Source organism: Citrus sinensis, chromosome 5 (assembly GCF_022201045.2).
Source record: "Citrus sinensis cultivar Valencia sweet orange chromosome 5, DVS_A1.0, whole genome shotgun sequence".
Lineage (NCBI taxonomy): Eukaryota > Viridiplantae > Streptophyta > Magnoliopsida > Sapindales > Rutaceae > Citrus > Citrus sinensis.
Window position 1 is genome coordinate 26,817,839 of NC_068560.1, and position 15,194 is coordinate 26,833,032.

General features: G+C 31.7%; 1 protein-coding gene and 2 long non-coding RNA genes across 9 annotated transcripts in view; 2 read left to right on the plus strand and 1 right to left on the minus strand.

Moving 5' to 3' along the window:
• LOC102622337 (probable disease resistance protein At4g27220) overlaps positions 1 to 15,194 on the plus strand; it is a 93,880-nt gene that overhangs the window by 48,786 nt on the left and 29,900 nt on the right. The window lies entirely within an intron of this gene.
• LOC127902782 (uncharacterized) lies at positions 439 to 3,234 on the plus strand. Of its 2 annotated transcripts, XR_008055380.1 has the most exons (3): positions 439 to 2,638; positions 2,762 to 2,808; positions 2,912 to 3,234. It is a non-coding gene; the product is annotated as an uncharacterized LOC127902782 (long non-coding RNA). The 2 variants fall into 2 exon arrangements; XR_008055379.1 differs by having other exon boundaries at positions 2,762 to 3,234.
• LOC127902780 (uncharacterized) lies at positions 4,365 to 11,797 on the minus strand. 2 transcript variants are annotated; one of them, XR_008055377.1, is made up of 3 exons: positions 9,635 to 11,797; positions 8,339 to 9,366; positions 4,365 to 5,258 (listed from the first exon to the last, which is right to left on the minus strand). It is a non-coding gene; the product is annotated as an uncharacterized LOC127902780 (long non-coding RNA). The 2 variants fall into 2 exon arrangements; XR_008055376.1 differs by having other exon boundaries at positions 8,339 to 8,410; positions 9,635 to 11,795.

Below are 15,194 nucleotides of genomic sequence, written 5' to 3' on the forward strand. Positions count from 1 at the left end.
TAGAATTACTTAGAATTTTTTAGTATTACATTTATTAATTTCACAAGACATGTGTACTTACATTATTACTTACATTTGTTATGCATTTATTATTTATATTTTTCAGCTTGAATTTATTTAAAGATGTAATTATGAACATTCATAATTATATTTATTTAAGCTTTTTTCATGGCTTTATTAAAGTTTCTTTATTAAAATTTACTTTAATTTATCAAAGCTTGCTCTGTATATATGATTACACTTATTAAAATTTATTTTATATTTATTATTATTTTATTAATGTTTCTTTAATAAAGCTTACTTTAATTTGTTATTACCTTGGTATTTATGATTATACTTATTAAAGTTTACTTTATATTTATTGTTGTTTTATTAAAGTTTGCTTTACATGTATATTTACATTTATTATTTGCTTACTTTGTGTTTGTTAATTCTTGATTGAAAACCGGGACATGAAAGAAGGAAACACATAATTATTCAACTTCTTTCATTATTCATCTTCTTGATAGTTTCAAGTTAAGCACGTATTCACAAGAATAAAAACATGAGTAATGAAGACTCACCAAATCAAGAAACTTCCAAATTAACTAAGATTTCTAACTCTATTGAATAACTATAGAAGGTTGCTATGAGAGATCTAGAATTTAGATCTTGGTGTTGAGGGAGAAACTATTTATTTCTTGATAGACTCAAAACTGTCTCACAGTGCCTTAATTGAACAATATTGGTCCCGAGATTTTTATGAAATTATATATGAATCAGAAAATTATGAAATTAAAACTAGAAATACTACAGATATATTAACTCCTATTTAAAAACTCAAAAATTTTCGAGTTCATTTTACAGTATAAATAATGTTGTGAATTTGGTCATTCTGCTGGAACAACAATTTTCCAATACAACAATATTGTATTCGAAATTCTATATAAAATCAAAAATAAAGTCAAATCTTACGAAATAATTTTTTTTTAATAAGCCCTGGATGTCTAGTTTACAAAAAGACATGGTTATTCTCAAAATCATTTTAAATGGCCATGATTTTAATACAAAATATTAATGTTGTCCAGAGAATTCCATAACATGTTTCATACAATTAGAATTTCAAGTTAAGCATGTATTCACAACAATAAAAACATAAGCAATAGAGACTCACTAAATCAAGAAGCTTCAAAATTAACTAAGATCTCTAATTCTATTGAAGAACTGGAGAAAGTTGCTATGAGAGATCTAGAATTTAGATCTTGGTGTTGACAGAGAAAGATGATGAATAATGAAAGAAGTTGAATAATTCTATGTTTTCTTATTTCAAGTCGCGGTTTTCAATCAAGAATTAACAAAAACAAAGCAAGCAAATAATAAATGTAAATATACATGTAAAGCAAACTTTAACAAAGTAACTTTAATAAAAACAACAATATATATAAAGTAAACTTTAATAAGTGTAATAATAAATTAAAGTAAGTTTTGTTGAAGTTATAAAGTAAATTTTAATAAGTGTAATTATATATACAAAGTAAATTTTGATAAATTAAAGTAAACTTTAATAAAACAAAAAGCTTAAATAAATGTAATTATGAATGTTCATGCACCTTTAAATAAATACAAGCCTTTATAAAAAATATAAATAATAAATGCATAACAAATACAAGTAATAATGTAAGTACACATGTCTTGTGTAATTAATAAATGTAATACTAGAAAATTCTAAGTAATTCTAGTAAATTAGAAAAGTCTAGAATCATTCTCTAAAATCATTTAATAAACCTATAAAAAAAATATCATTTCTTATTATCCAGTTAAGAATTACCTGGACAAAGACATCCAGGTGATTTTCCAGGGCGATTTCCCACGACACCTCTTTGGCAGACTTAGACGACTGGAGGTTGTGCGTGATGACGTGGCAACTGGTTTTCCAGTTGGTTTACTTGAGGTACTTCACTCTCTGGAAACTCTTCACCTGAGTTGTACTTCATACAAAGAGATATTCTCAAATGAAGGCTGCTTGGAGAGTCACGTTGGTGTAAGCAAGTTGGCGCTGATAAAAAGTTTACAGCTGGTCGAACTTAATCATCTCATCAAGTACCTGTTGAAACAAGAGTCTCAACTGGACTCCATTTCTTGAAATCTTGAATTTCTGTCACTAAATTACTGTCGAAATCTGTTATCTCTATTGCCGTTGTCATCATCAGTATCTTTTGGGAATCTAACCCATCTGGTAGTTTTCAGTTGCAAGAAATTGATGAACTTAGTACCATCCTCTGTAGCAAAGAGTCTAGAGCGACTTGTAACGCTGAGGGTAAGTGGATGCAGTGCAATGACACAAGTGGTGGCAAGCTGTGATCAGGGAGATTCAGATGTTGCAGGAGCAAATTTAGAAGAAGAGATTCTTTTCAGCAAATTGAGGTACATGACAATGCTTGATTTAGAAAATCTCACAAGCTTCTGCTCTGGGGTCGTCGATTACACATTCAAATTCCCATCTCTGGAGGATTTGATTGTGACCGGTTGTTGCAACATGAAGATTTTCACTTCAGGAGATTTAATCACACCCAAGAGAGTAGACGCGTGGTACTCAGAGAGCGCGTGTTGTTGGGACAATGACCTTAACACAACCATATAACATTGACATCAAGAAAAGGTATGGTTCCATAAACAACTCACTATAAACTATCTGTCACCGTATAAAAAATTTAGAATATGAATTTTTATTAATGAGAACCTTCTCTTTTTTCTTTTTCCTTTTTCCTTTTTTCCTTTTCAGCTGTGAGAGGGGTCGTCATCTTACTCGACAATGTACTAATCTGACAGGTAATAATTAATTAAGCCGCTTTTTTGGTAAGGTTACCATGTGAAAAGTATACGAAGTAATACATTTCTATAGTTCCTGCTCAATGTTGTGCTCTGATTACAGAATTCCCAACTTATGAATAAGAACGACAGTTTATACTCTTCTCTACAGCCTCTGGCATTAGAGCCATTTCTTTTCTTGTGAAACTTGTGCTCCGCCTGTTGAAAGTTTACATGCTGAGGGGCTGCTCATTTCGATCTTCGTTGTTCGTTTACTCCATTAATGTGTAGCTACAGCTTTGAATGTATAAGTTGAAAGACAGGATATATACCAAAACTGAAAGATGTTTAGATTTGTCGTTAATTTGTGTGTATTGTGTACTTGTATCATAAGCACCAAACTTCTGTGTGTCGACATTTTAAATATAAGTATGTTTGAATTTTCAACGGAGCTTGGTAATTGCTCGGATCTATCTTCAGTTTTATTTTGTGATCACAAACACGTCGGGCCTTGCATGCATAAACACATTAATATCATAAAAGTTTTATCCGACACTCATGCAAATGAAATTTCAACAGCAGTCTAGTAATTTACTATTATTGTTGTTTGTTGATGTCACTGTTACCAACAGATTCTGTAACATACGCACCCAATGCATGCACCACACCTGTCCTGCATATGGAGAAAAAGCATGCAATTGTTTTTGTTCGGTAGCTAGCTAACCAATCAGGAGCTGGCTAAGTGGGATCTGTATGTTACAGAATCTGTAACTTAGCCAGCTCCCTGTTATTATTATTGCTGCTACAATCTGGAAGATCAAGTGTTTTAGTCGTGAAATTGGTTATATTGAGATATATTCAATACTCTGATTTACTAGTGTTTGGTCAGCAATCAATAACTTTGAAAGCTCAGTTTGAATAGGCACAATTAATGTTTAGAATGCGTCGCTATTCACTGGTGCATTCTGAAACTAGTACATTTAGCAAAATAAGCCTTCTTTTTGGTTAGATTGAATCCACAGTGGAAGTGAAAATACATAAACAAAGACCAAATTAACATTAAAAAAACCAAGAAAAATAGAAGGAAGCTAGTTTTTGGGCAGGTTATCTGAAAAGCCTACGCAATATAGTTTTTCTCTTCAGTTTTTGCTCAAATATTATGCTTTAGGATAACAGAATGTCCAGGCTCTGAGAAAGATGCTGGATTCTCGTCCGTACAGCATCTCGAATAATAAAGTCATTTCTCTGGGAACTTTTTGTGACCCTTTCCTTGAAACTCAACACACCAATTGCAAAAATATAAGCATAACAACTACAAACCAGCTAAAGAGTACTTTGTTTCCAAAACTGTATTGACAGTTACAGCATCTCGTTTCACTTTGGTGATACAGCAGTCATTGGTGTAAGACAGTTAGAGCATCTGATGGAAGAAAGCAAGTATCCAGTCAGACGCTTCACCTGCCCTGTGTCACAGTTACATTGAAAATAAGAGCTTAAAGTTCTAAGATTCTCTTGACAAAGATTCATGCCTCCTAGTCAAAGCAAGAAAATGAATAGAAAATGCAAAATACAACATAAAAAAGAACCCATGACCTCTCACATTCAACGTTCAAAATAGATGTTATGCCAAGTCTTAGACACAAGTAAACATTCTACAATCAAACTTGTGAGAAAAATATAATTGCCAAACAATTGATACAAGGACGTCCCTTTCTTATGTAACATGAGATATTCGAGCAGACAATCATATAAATCAAACAAATAATACAAATGGAGAATCAACCATCATTCACGCCGTAAAGAAGGTAGAGCAAGCAGAAAAGACCCATGGCATATGCTACTTCCCAACAGAGTGGCACAGCAGGTACTCGCCAGCACCTATAAAGCTATGGAAGTCATGCAAGCATATATGGAAATAACCAAAATAAAAAAAAGATAAAACTTCAAATGGAGTCAATAAATCATTTGACATTAATGCCCACCTTAGTGCAAATAGACACCAGTAGAAGACAAATTTTAGAAATAACTTGGCGAATACTTGCCCATATGGAATACCCAGAGTGTATATGAATGGCATAACCATCAAGTTCAATTAAAAACATGTCAAAATTGAAACCATTCAGCAGTCTATTTGTAATAAGTCTTCTACAAATCGGGTGTATACAGACACGAACAAATTTCACTCTGGAACAATATGCTATTGATGAACTAATCACTAAGCAGTTTCCATCTGTACAAATAATTGTGGAGGAAGGATTATTTACATGCATGAGAACAAAAGGAAGAAAGCAACTGAACAGGAGCAAAAAGGAGACCAATATGTTTCTAAATATTTATGACCATGACTAGAAAAAGACCTCCTTTTAAGTAGTTGGAGGCTCATAAAACTGAACAAAACTCTCATGTAACAGAGGTGAAAGATCCATCAACAACTCATGTCTTCTTCCCCAGGACAAAGATCTTGTTAGGAACTATATGAAAAAAAAAAAAAATCATATTCCAAACATTTAAGCAATGAAAACAGAAAGGGAGCACACTGGTTGGATCACCCCTTTCAAGAGACAGAATATCGAACCCACAGACTTGATATAGGTAAGAAACCTCAAAGTAGACATAAGAAATAAAAACAGATGACAGCCTGCTTGAGAGATAAGTACTACTCCTAAAAATGGGTTTCTGCAGCAAGTTTACACATAACAGATACCAATCGATACAACACAAAACCTTAATCAAATTACATATGACAAAACTGAAAGGGCAAACATAAAATCTTCCTGGTTAAGGTGTACTAGTTACCTTCTTTTAGCAACAGTTGTTAATGAGCTGTGCATTTCCGTGATAACAAGGCATTAAGAAGAAAGGTTTAGGAAACAGAATATTAAGTATTGGTGTCATTAATTCCAAAGTATTAGCCCAAGTAGATTGTCTCGTCCTGCTGTTGTAATAATATCTCTAGAAATTCAGAGGAATCATATTCAACTAGTGTGAGAAACAAAATATAGAACACCTCCAAAAGAACACGATAAACATAATGCTGTAGCAAAAACAAGAAGTTAAAAGTTCAAGACGGATGCATATTGTTCTAAAAAATGCTGATTGTGTGCTCTACCACCATATTTTCGATAAGAGTCCAGCATGGACTAACTTATTGTGAGAATTAGGTGACATATTGCAACTGTCAGCAACTAATAACATGCCAAATGAAATTGTGACAAGTGACACAATGCATTTAAAATAAAGTGAAATATGTCACTGCAGAATGTGCATTATACTATTTTGTCCTTCTCCATGTTTTTAAAGGCATTAATAGAAGATTCATCAAGGAAGAAAAAAGCAATTCCAAGGGTATCTACACTGTTTTTGTAAATGCTGTTTCAATTTACTTGAAATCATTCTAAAGCCAAAAAGAAGCTTTAGAAATTCTCAAGGTACTCTAAAAAATAGCAATGGCCAATAAATTTACGAGGATATAATTTGTGGAAGGATTGATTTTCATCTAGTCAGGGAGAGTAAAACTATCAGCAAGATGAACATGTCATACTAGCAATCATGAACGTGGTATGAAACCTCCTTTGACTTTGGTTAAGCAAATTAATACCAACCAAAATAACCCTCATTGGCGTTATTAAGAAAACTAATACCTACCAAAATGAAGCTAAAACAATATTATCCCCATCATTATTGTTTGGAATTAAAAGATCACCCATTAGTTACTCCTTTAGAAACTATGTAGAGAACAAAGCAAGACTAAATGAGGGAGCCATAAAACCTTTCTTTCATAGCCAAGGGCTAAAAAGCTACAGAGAAGGCACTAGATAATTTTAAGTCACAGGCATTAACAGGGCTTACAAGAACCATAAGGATTAGTTTTCACACACTACCTGGGCACCAGAAATTGACCATTTCACCAATGCAGTGGACTCAAAAAATATGTATAAAACCAACAAATATTATATCAAGTTAGTGATACATGAAATGGCATAATAAAACAGGCTCAAAGTCAATGTATGCATATTAGGAAGAAAACCACCCATTAACCTTGCAGTGTTTGCACCAAAAGTTATATGCGGCAGCTGCCACAGTAATAACTTCAGCAAGGTCTAACCACATAAAGGAATAAAATAGTATCACGCACCAATGTGATTATGAAGTGAGTAAAAAAAATGCAGAATAACAACTTTGTCCGGATTAGACATAAGAAAAATATGTATCATTGCCATCTGTTCAGTACACATTGCTTTTCAATTGTATCAATGAGAATGAAAGAATTAAGATATCATGTGCACCGCATAGTTATTGGAAATATGTACAGGAGGAAAAAGAAAATTATATCTTAATCACTCAGTTTTCTCACATCGACAACCCACGATGTATGTTCTTTATTCCTGGTCCTCTGCACTGCTAGCTAGCTCATTTCTTAATCCCATCGGTATGTGAAACTATTCCATGCAAAGCCTTAAAAATTCACACCATTACTATGGAAACACCCATCTTGGGAATCAATGCTACGAAAGATTTTAATTTTTCACTTTGTTAGTCCTCTCTATTATAAATTGTTATAGATCAATCGCAAGGCTGAACAAAAACAATCAAATCAATTAGAAGAAGTCTTTCAACATGACACTAACAATGCAACAAAGAATTCCAGTTCCTTCTTCTCTGTATTGACACACTAGTACCCATTTTAACACAAGGATATCTTAAAAATAATTCGCTACTCTACTTTCCTCAATTTTTCCCAGCAGGGAAACAACAGATTAACTAACAAGTTAATTAAAATAAAAAATAAAAAAAAAATGAAAAAGCAACCACCAGTTCTATGACAAACCCACATAATTTGCCCAAAGAAATCCCTGAATAACACATAACAATACAATCAAAGCTCTTAATTCATTATTTACATGCGTGAGAAAAAAAGGAAGAAAGCAACTGAACAGGAAGCAGAAAGGAGACCAATTTTTTTCTAATTATTTATGACCCAGAATAGAAAAAGACCTCCTTATAAGTAGTTGGAGGGTCATAAAACTGAATAAAAACTCTCAGGTAACGGAGGTGAAAGATCCACTAACAACTCATGTTTTCTTCCCAGGACAGAGATCTTGTTAGGAACCATATGAAAAAAAATCATATTCCCAACATTTATACCAATGAAAACAGAAGGGGAGCACACAGGTAAGATCACCCCTTTCAAGAGACAGTATATTGAACCCACAGACTTGACACAGGTAAGAAACCTCAAAGTAAACAGAAGAAGTGAAAATGGATGACCGCATACTTGAGAAATAAGTACTACTCCTAAAAATGGGTGTCTGCAGCAAGTTTACATAATATGTGACACATGTAACACAAAACAGATACACATTCAATACAAAACAAAACCTTGATCAAATTACATATGACAAAACTGAAAGGGCAAACATAAAATCTTCCTGGGTAAGGTGTACTATTTACCTTCTTTTAGCAACACTTGTTAATGAGCTATGCATTACTGTAATAACAAGGCATTAAGAAGAAAGGTTTAGGAAACAGAATATTAAGTCGTGCATCTCACCTCAACTGGTGTCATTAATTCCAAAGGATTATCCCAAGTAGATTGTCTGGTCCTGTTGTTGTAATAATATCTCTAGAAATTCAGAGGAATCATATTCAACTAGTGTGAGAAACAAAATATAGAACGCCTCCAAAAGAACACGATAAACATAATGCTGTAGCAAAACCAAGAAGTAAAGTTCAAGACGGATGCATATTGTTCTAAAAAATGCTGATTGTGTGCTCTACCACCATATTTTCGATAAGAGTCCAGCATGGACTAACTTATTGTGAGAATTAGGTGACATATTGCAACTGTCAACAACTAATAACATGCCAAATGAAATTGTGATAAGTGACACAATGCATTTAAAATAATGTGAAATATGTCATTGCAGAATGTGCATTATATTATTTTGTCCTTCTCCATAAAAAGCAATTCCCAAAGGTATCTGCACTGTTTTTGTAAATGGTGTTTCAATTCACTTGAAATCATTCTAAAGCCAAAAAGAAGCTTTAGAAATTCTCAAGGTACTCTAAAAAATAGCAATAGCCAATAAATTTACGAGGATATAATTTGTGGAAGGATTGATTTTCATCTAGTCAGAGAGAATAAAACTATCAGCAAGATGAACATGTCATATTAGCAATCGTGAACTTGGTATGAAACCTCCTTTGACTTTATTTACGAAAATTAATACCAACCAAAATAACCCTCTTTGGCATTATTAAGAAAATTAATATCTACCAAAATGAAGCTAAAACAATATTATCATGAAACACATGCCTGAGAATAGCCTGTCATACAGTCAGCCTATAACAACAAAACTGTTACAAAAGGCCTTTAAAAGCTCTGGCAAACAATATTTTTCAAAGCTGATTCAAACATGGTTTTTCCGTTTTGCCAATACCCTTGAAACTTTAAAAATATGCAACTACATCAGACAAATAAAAGTACAAATGGGTGTATAGGACCAGTTGTAGCTATCACAATAACGTCCCTTCTTCCATCAGCAGAAGTATGCTCTATCCAGTCAGTTTGGGCCACTTCTGCAGACTTAGGCTGAACAGTTTTAGCCTCGAATGATGTAAAATTTTAAAATAGTTTATATCCCTATCATTATTGTTTGGAATTGAAAGATCACCCATTCGTTACTCCCTTAGGAACTATGTACAGAACAAAAGAAGAGTAAATGAAGGAGCCATCAAACCTTTCATTCATAGGCAAGGGCTAAAAAGCTACAGAGGAGGTACTAGATAATTTTAAGTCACAGGCATTAACAGGACTTACAAGAACCATAAGAACTAGTTTTCATACCTTCCTGAGCACCATAAATTGATCATTTCACCAATGCAGTGGACTCAAAGAATATCTATAAAACCAACAAATATTATATCAAGTTAGTGGTACATGAAATGGCATAATAAAACAGGCTCAAAGTCAATCTATTGCATATTAGGAAGAAAACCACTCATTAAACTTGCAGTGTTTGCTCCAAAAGTAGTCAAGTAAATGGAGAATTGCAATAAATATGTGGCAGCTGCCACAGTAATAACTTCAACAAGGTCTAACCCCATAAACAAATAAAATAGTATCAGCACCAATGTGATTATGAAGTGAGTATAAAAAAAAAATGCAGAATAACAACAAACAACTTTATACAGATTAGACATAAGAAAAATATGTATCCTTGCCATCTGTTCAGTACACATAGCTTTGCAATTGTATCAATGAGACAATGAAAGAATTAAGATATCATGTGCACCGTATAGTTATTGGAAATATGTACAGGAGGAAAAAGAAAATTATATCTTAATCTCTCAGTTTTCTCACATTGACAACCCACGACGTATGTTCTTTATTCCTGGTCCTCTGCACTTCTAGCTCATTTCTTAATCTCGTGGTTCCATGATACTACTCTATGCAAAGCCTTAAAAGTTCACACCATTACTACGGAAACACCCATCTTGGAATCAATGCTACGAAAGATTTTAATTTTTCACTTTGTTAGTCCTCTCTATTATAAATTGTTATACATCAATCCCAAGGCTAAACAAAAACAATCAAATCAATTAGAAGAAGTCTTTCAACAAGACACAACAATGCAACAAAGAATTCCAGTTCCTTCTTCTCTGTATTAATACACTAATACCAGTTTAACACGAGGATATATAAAAAATAATTCATTACTCTACTGTCCTCAATTTTTCCCAGCAGGGAAACAACAGATTAATTAATAAGTTAATTAAAATAAAAAAATGAAAAAATGAAAAGAAACCACCTGTTCTATGACAAACCCACATAATTTGCCCAAAGAAATCACTGAAGAACACATAACAATACAATCAAAGCTCTTAATTCATTCTTCTCCTTATCAATGCACCGATACCGTTTGACATATGAATTCACTAAAACATCATCACTCTGTACTTCCCACCTCTTTCAGCAAATAAACCTCGAATTAACTGACACATTCATTGATCCAATAACGATAAGATTGGCAGATTAGCATAAATTAACCTCAAACCTTCCCAATAGACTGACATTAACTCCAAATCCCAAAATGTGAGAAGCAGCACAACATTCAAGCTAAAAATGTATCAAAACATAAACAAGCTCAAAAACTCATGCACCTATTGAGGAAAAATTGAAGATTTGAAGTCCTTGTGACCTAAATAACACTGATGGACTTCTAACTAAAACTGGACTCCAAATAAAACTAATTGACTAATTGACTAACTGCAGCCTTATGGAACTAAAATATTCAAATGCAGAGCTGACAGAATAGTAACAAATAATGAGAATATTAGTTCTTTTTAGTTAACGCAGAAAAAATATGCAAGCGATAAGTGAACGTAAGTGTTCGATAATTTGCGTGAGAGAAGACATTTAGCTAGAAGATTTCTTGAAAGACGAAAAAGAAATCTTGAAAGACGAAAGAGAGAGGCACACGTATGAGTGACAAGTTGGGATTTGGATTCAATGCTCAGCTGACTTTCCCGATCTCATCAAACTCTTGCCCTTCTTTTTCTTACTTCTCTTTCTTTGCGTTTTTGTTTTTTAAATTTTAAAATATTTTGGGCGGCTAGTTTTTTTTTTCCCTTACTTCCAATCTCATGAACACACGACCATCACAATACCTTGATTTATTTGGAGAAAATAAAAGTTAAAAGTCCCCTAATTAAAAAAAAAATAGAGAAATAGAGAAGAAAAAATAAAACTAAATCAAGATTTCACTATAAAAATCGAATCCAGTAAATCTAAATTAGATTCCTTGCATATATAACAAATTTAATTTCCTCATCAATCGCTTCCAAGAATTGAAACCAAAAAAAAAAATTATTTATATTTCTTTATATACGCCATTGTTGTTGAAACTTTGAGCTTGAATAGAGTTGTTGTGAATTTGTCAAAGAAAATGAGGGGGAAAGGAAAACGAGAGGAAAAAAAAAAAAAAAAGATGTTTTAGAAAAAAGTACGATGAAAAAAAATGTCTGTTAATAAAGTGCATTTGAGTTAATAATTTTTTTTTAAAAAAAAATTGCCATTGAGTTAATTGCTGGCAGTTGAGGCTTGTTAATAAAAAAACAAATTACAGTCAGTTAAGCATGGGATCCAAATCCGACAAATTGAGTTGCTGCTGCTCTTACAAGTTTTTTTTTTTTTTTACCATTTATGTCCTTTATAAATTTTTAATACTCATTTTATAATTTGTTAATATTTTCAATTATTATAGGATTCGACTTAAGATTTTGAATTATCTACCTTCTAATTCAAAAAAATTGACTATTGAGTGGAGGGATCAATCCTACTTATAAATCTAAATAACTCTCATCTATTAATTAATTAAGATGTAACTCAATAAGATTGATTAATTTATACAAAAAAAATCATATTTATTCATTAACTTTTTAATCCAAAAAAAAAAAAACAAAGAGGGATGAAAGTTTCATTCCTTCCTTTAATATAGTTGACAACATTATCAATGTCTAATAGAGTTTAAATTCATATAATTATATCATAAAAGGATTTATTGAATATAACTAAGAAATTACTAAAATGGGACTAGATCTCACACTTTTGTAGGCGCAAATTTTTAGTTATACTTTCTAGACTTATGAGCTATGCAATCCTCATAGATGGACTTCTAAAAGACAGATTTTTTTTTAATCATGAGAACCCTAATAGACTATGATTGTACTAAATAAATACTGCAGAACTATGTCATTGTTTGAAAAAAATTGTAAAAATTCAAAACCTTGATGTTATTACTCCATTTCTTTATATTGTTTAGGTATAGTTATGTCATTGATCTTACTATAGCCCCAAAATATATATATATATATATATATATAGACAAAGCTAAAAGAAAAAATATTAAGTATTGATGTTTTTAATCCAATTGTGGGGTTGTTTAATAGATTGGTTCTCATGATTAAAAAAAAATATAGTACTTTTAATGGTCTTAATCTTAACAATAAACTAACTCTCTTAAAATTTATCATTCAAGTAATTGTTTATGATGCAATTTGTCAATAGTTAAGTAAAAAATAGTACTTTTATTCCAAAAGTTTGATCTTTGTGCCGTGATTAGATCTTCTTTGACAAGGTTCTTTGACTTCATAAAGATTAACGAAAACCTAGGTACACTCAATTAATTGAGTATGCAGGATGTAAATTATAATATATGTTTTGACGGAGCGGGTAGAAGAAGCAGAAGCAGAATTGATAAGGTAGATAACACTAAATATTGTTTTAGTATCGTACTTAATGCACAAATTGAAGTGTGATTGGATCTCTTTTTAATCTAAATAATTTAATGTGATTTTTAATAATGTATTAAGTGAGATTAGTTAACGTTCTAATCCAAACAACTCCGTAAAATAGATTTTAATAGATAATCTTAAAGGGAATTATAAAAGAGATTTTTATTGAATAATTGAAACCGAATTTATGAAAATAGTAACAAAACCTTTATATTTATAATAGAGAGATATCTACTGCCCTAAGTTAACTTGAAAAGAGAAACTAAATCACAATTATACTGAGAATAAAAGATTAAAACACAAACCATAATTGACTCAAATTAGAATAGAAAATATCAAAGACCTAAAATAATAAATCGTAAAATCCTAAAATAATGTCCTACATTAGTCTTATCCTCCTAAAAGAAAACTCATCCTCGAGTTTATCTGAAGGATAGAACTTGAAGTGGAGCATCAACGCATCTTGGAGGTTGAACTTGTAGCCTTGCTCATCAGTCTTTCTTAAAACTCAAAATTCTCCACGCTTCACTCTCAAGTCTTTTACCAAAATCTTGCTTATGTTCTTGCCAATTAACTTTATCTTTGTAACCAAATCATCTTCAAGAATAACTTCTTGTATTCAATGTGTGTAGGCATAATCATGTCAATCCCTGATGAGGTCTTTTCAGCTTGAGTTTGATGCACAAACTCAATCATACTATTAGGCTACTCAAATCAATAGTAGATTGTATTTTTTCTTTAAAAATCTTAGATAGATCAATAATCTCATCATCTTCTACTTTCATTGGTGTAAAAAGAGATGATTCAATATTGTTGTAATGAACAAAATGGTCTTCTATTAATTGTCTCATATCAAACCATTCTTTGATTTCTTTTTTCCCTTGTCGAATCCTTGATTCTTGTAGTTGTTCCTACTAATCTAAAGCATCACCTATCAACTTAAATGATGCATGAGAAACATCAACTCTCAATGAGATAGTTTGAAGAAAATCATCCATCATGCATATACAGGAAAAAATATTATTAGGATACCATCAGAATACAAGATATCTTCAAACTTAAGAAAACAATATGAATCTTGATATTCTATCTGTATCATTTTTCTCAAATTAAAAATATAACCAATGAAAAAACTATAATTAAGGATTAACTCTCAGGGAGATAGCACTAGATATTGTTTTAGTACTGGACCAGGCGAACACGATTAACCTACGCTCTAATTGAAATGACTCTATAAAAGAGATTTTTAATAATGTATTAAGCGAGATTAGATGATACTCTAATTTAAACGACTTTATAAAAGAGATTTGATAGATAATCTCAAAAGGAATTATTAAAAGGAATTTTTTATTAAATAATTGAAATTGATGTTATGAAAATAATAACAAGACCTCTCTATTTATAATAAAGGAAACTTATTCCTCTAATTTAACTTAAAAAGGGAAACTAAATCACAATCATACTGGAAATAAAAGACTAAAAGACATAGTATAGTTGACTCTAATTAAAATAAAAATATCGACTTAAAATAATAAAGTCCTTAAAATCCTAAAGTAACATCCTATAGCAATGTTTGTGTCCCAAACCTTGTTCATTAATGTATTAAATTTAACGTGCTTATCATGCAATGTTTACATCAAAAGCATTAAGCATGTTTATTTTGGCATGTTTTTGAAGAGTTGTTTCAAGTTTGACACATTCTTTTCCATGGATGTTCGAAGATTTGGAGATGGGGGTATTTTTATTGGGAATTTGAGGAATGGATCGAAGAGGTCATTTCTAAATTGGAGAAAAAGCTATCCAAGGTTGTAGGAAGGAAGGTGGACAAGTGGTTGTGTGTAGTTCATGGAGAAGACAAATGACATCCCAAAGCAGGCAGTTGATGATGACTCCATGATTATGTTTAAATAAATCTTTAAGAACTCTATGACTATGTTTGAATAAATCTTTATAAAGTCATTTTCAGATTTTGGAATGCATTGTAATTGATTTTCTTTAAAAAATTTCTGGTCATTTTTTCATGCATGCATTAAAGCAAAATTATTTACTTATGACGAAATATTTAAAATCATGGCTTAGTAGAAGGATTACATTCATTGTTATCCATAATT